The 3759-nt window shown below is 41.6% G+C and overlaps 1 non-coding gene across 1 annotated transcript; it reads right to left on the bottom strand.

The window, feature by feature from the left end:
* Window positions 1-3480: 3480 nt before the first annotated feature.
* On the bottom strand, window positions 3481-3586 carry LOC112088677. The gene has a single exon (XR_002900622.1). It is a non-coding gene; the product is annotated as a small nucleolar RNA R71 (small nucleolar RNA).
* Window positions 3587-3759: the final 173 nt, after the last annotated feature.

The following is a 3759-nucleotide window of genomic DNA, read 5'->3' as shown; positions in this document are numbered from 1 at the left end:
AGGCACAAAGTCAATTTGGTGTTCTATGCCTCTAATGGGTGGCAACTCTTTTGGATTATCCTCAGTAAACACATCTTGATATACCTGCAAAAGATCATTCATTTAACTCGGCAGAGCCGATGCCAGGTTAGTAATATTTGCAAGTGCTTCTTTAAACACAAATAAGAGGATAGGTTGCTTGGAAATGAGAGCTTTCTTGACATCACTAGCTCGTAGAAAGAAATTAGAGGATTTCTTAGGCGGCTTCTCTTTTTGCTTCATTTGGACTTGATCCTGGTATACCTCTTGCGGCGTTAAAAGAATCAGCGTGATTTTCCTGCCATGGAAAACAAAAGAATGCTTATTAGTAAAGCCATCATGTAAAACTTTTCTATCGGATTGCCAAGGTCTCCCGAGAAGAATGTGTCCAGCCTCCATTGCTAGCACGTCGCACAGAACTTCATCTTCATATTTTCCAATAGAAATAGGCACCAAGACTTGATTTTGAACCTTCATTTCCCCGGTTTAATTAAGCCATCGCAACTTGTAGGGTCTCGGGTGCTTGGTCATCTTTAGTCCAAGTTTCTTGACTTGAACTTGGTGCGTTGGTGCAGCTTCCTCCATCAATAATGAGACTACAGACTTTGCCTTGGACTAGACAACGGGTATGAAACAAGTTTTCTCTTTGCTCTTGCTCTTCTTCTTTGCTTTGAATATTTAATGTCCTTCGAGCTACAAGTAACTCTCCACTAGCCGATATAGCCTCATATTCCTCAGTAGATTCAGAATCGTCTATCTTTTCTTCCTCTGATTGAATTTCTCCACTGTCTTAGAGAACTACTACCCTCTTGTCGGAGCACTCATTCGCATAATGACCTCTACCATGGCACTTAAAACAATGGACGTCTCTAGAGCGAGTTGTTGTAGCTTCTGGCTTGCTTCTGATAACTGATAACACCGGATTTTGACCATTTTTATGGATCACTTTAATATCTTTTACAGGTGTTTTTACTCCATTTTCAAAGGTTTTCAAATGATTTCTATGTTTCCGGATTATAAAAGACTTTTCAGGTAATTTGGGATAAAGAGGCATAAAATGGAACAAAAAGACTCTTTTGGATAAATGCAGACCGTCAGAACTCTCATGGAGAGACGAAGACCTTCACCGTCTGATCACCCTCAAAATTGGACAACTTATAGAAGAATCAACCAGCTTTCAAATGCACTTGGTTTGGAGACATTCCAACGGTTGGATCTCAAGATATTCCATTTGCCCCGGAGCCACTCGAAGTCGGCCAGCAAGTCACGCGACCGCGGCTAACAACCTATTTGCCGCGGTCAGAAGCTTCCCGACCGCGGCCAACCAGCCAATCCCCGCGGTCACAACACTCCCGACCGCGGCAATCAATCTCCGAATTAAAGCCCATGTATCTGAAGCCCAAAGTCATTCTCAGCCTCAATTCCGGAACCCTAGAGACCATGGAGTATTAGAGACTATAAATACATGTCATTTAGGTCGTTTTTAGAGAGAGCAATACACACTTTACAGAAACCCTTTTCCTTTAGCCGTTTTTATGAGATTTTTGTAGAAGATTGTTCAAGTCCGAGTTCTTCAATAGAGAAGCATTCTTTATCTCTTTTCTTTACTGTTTTTCATTACTTTTATTAAAACCGATGATGATGTCGACCTCAGCCATGTCTGAGTAGATCCCGAGTTGGGCTTAGGGTTCCCGAAAGGGGCTCTCATAATTGATTAAGACATCTAGGTTTATAGATCTGGGATTTCGACCTGTTCTCTGTTTATTCTTGTTCTTATTGCATGTATGCTTGATTGATCACCTAGTATCTGATCTAGATAGTTAGTGTTGCGAAAGTTTTCATTAAGTATCAGCCCTAGAATGAAACAGGCGATTTTTCCGTAGGAGTGGAAACCTACCTGCGGCGAGATCGTGAATATTGACGAGTCTTGTGCAGCTCTTGCGTTCTCTCCCTTCCAGGGCCAGAGTGGAAACCTACTGGTCAGGGTTGCGAGAAACAGTTGGTTATGATCACGACAGTGACGTAGTCATACCGCCGTACTCTAGCTCTAGAACCCATATATCGATATCCGTCAATCCCAATCTATTTACTCTAGTGTTAAAACCGATTATGATCCCTTAGAGTTCCCAAAAGCTCAGCGTTTTTAGCCATAGTTTACAACTCCATCGATTTTTATTGCTTTCTTAGACCTGCATTTCAATTCCCTTAGTTCGATATTTTACTTGCTTAATTTACCTTTCATGAGTTGGAAACTTGCCTTATTAGTCCTTTCATCCGATATTTGCTTATCTAATGCATTCCATTCGATTTTCTTACTTGCTTTTTAGGATAGATTTATTTGCTTTCTTTGTTTTTAGTTTAATTCGCAAAACAAACAACCAACCTTTAAAACCAATTTAGTCTAGACATAACGTTAAAAACCGTAGAAGAATACCAGGCACACAAATCTCTGTGGATTCGATCCCTAAATACTACAACTGATTAGCTGTGCACTTGCGGCTTTCATTTGTTTTGTTAAGGGTAAAACTTGTTCCCTCACGCAGTTGATACGACATCAAGTTTTTGGCGCCGTTGCCGGGGATTTGTTTCGCTGCCTTTTGCTATTTTGCTTGTTTTAACTTCTGTTCTAGACACCTGATCTCTAGTTCTTTCTTAAAGTTTTGCTGAATTATCTTACCCTTCTTTTTTTTTCTGTGAATTGCATGAATACCAGGCGCAGACCTGTAGAAAACATTCCAATTCTAGATGAGATAGACAGACACGAAAGAGATCTTCGAAGACTTAGACGAACGCAAGGAATGGCCAACGACGACCATCCTGGAGATCTTATTAATCGAACTTTAAATATGGACCAAGACGGGTCCGAACATGGGGAAAATGAAGAGAATGATCACAGAGGAGGTGATCATGCTCGACAAGATGGAGAGGAAGATGAGGTTCCTCCAAGAAACCACCAGAACCAAGAGAGAGAAGGACGTGAAGACCTTGATCCACCCATCAATGCAGCCGATGGTGACCACCCAGCAATGCAGCCGAATGAACGCATTCACCGCCCCATTCTGCCAGCAAATCAACACCGAAGACAAGCCAGGAACCATCGCATAGCTGATTTTGATGCACCTACTCAAAATTTTCAGAACCGATCTGCAATTCAAGTTCCATTTCCGAACCGGAATGAGTTTGAAGTCAAGCCTCAGATCATCTCATTGGTGAAACAAAACCAGTTCCATGGAGTTCCTTCTGAGCATCCAATGGACCATATCGAGCTCTTTGAAGAAATTTGCAGCATGATGAGAGCAAACCAAGTTCCACCAGACTATTTAAAGTGTAAGTTGTTCCCTTTTTCATTAGCAGATAAAGCTCACAGTTGGTTGAAATCTTTGCCTGTAGGATCGATTACCAATTGGGAAGAATGCAGAAATGCTTTCCTGAACCACTTCTACACTAAGTCAAGGTCGAATCAGTTGAGAACAAAGATCTCAAACTTTCAACAAGGGCCAACTGAATCTTTCTATGAAGCCTGGGAGCGTTTTAAGGAGTATGAACGTGATTGCCCTCACCATGGATTTCATGGATCAAGCCTGCTGAGCACATTTTACCGAGGTTTGCAACCAAAATACAAACTTTCACTTGATACAGCTAGCAATGGGAGATTTTGGACAAAAGACGATATCCAAGGAAGAGCTCTCATCGAAAATTTGGCTCAGCCATAGCAATGGCTGTCCTGAATATGATCGATCA

Source organism: Eutrema salsugineum, unplaced genomic scaffold (assembly GCF_000478725.1).
Source record: "Eutrema salsugineum unplaced genomic scaffold, Eutsalg1_0 scaffold_14, whole genome shotgun sequence".
Taxonomy (NCBI): domain Eukaryota; kingdom Viridiplantae; phylum Streptophyta; class Magnoliopsida; order Brassicales; family Brassicaceae; genus Eutrema; species Eutrema salsugineum.
This window is presented reverse-complemented; position numbering and strand designations above follow the sequence as displayed.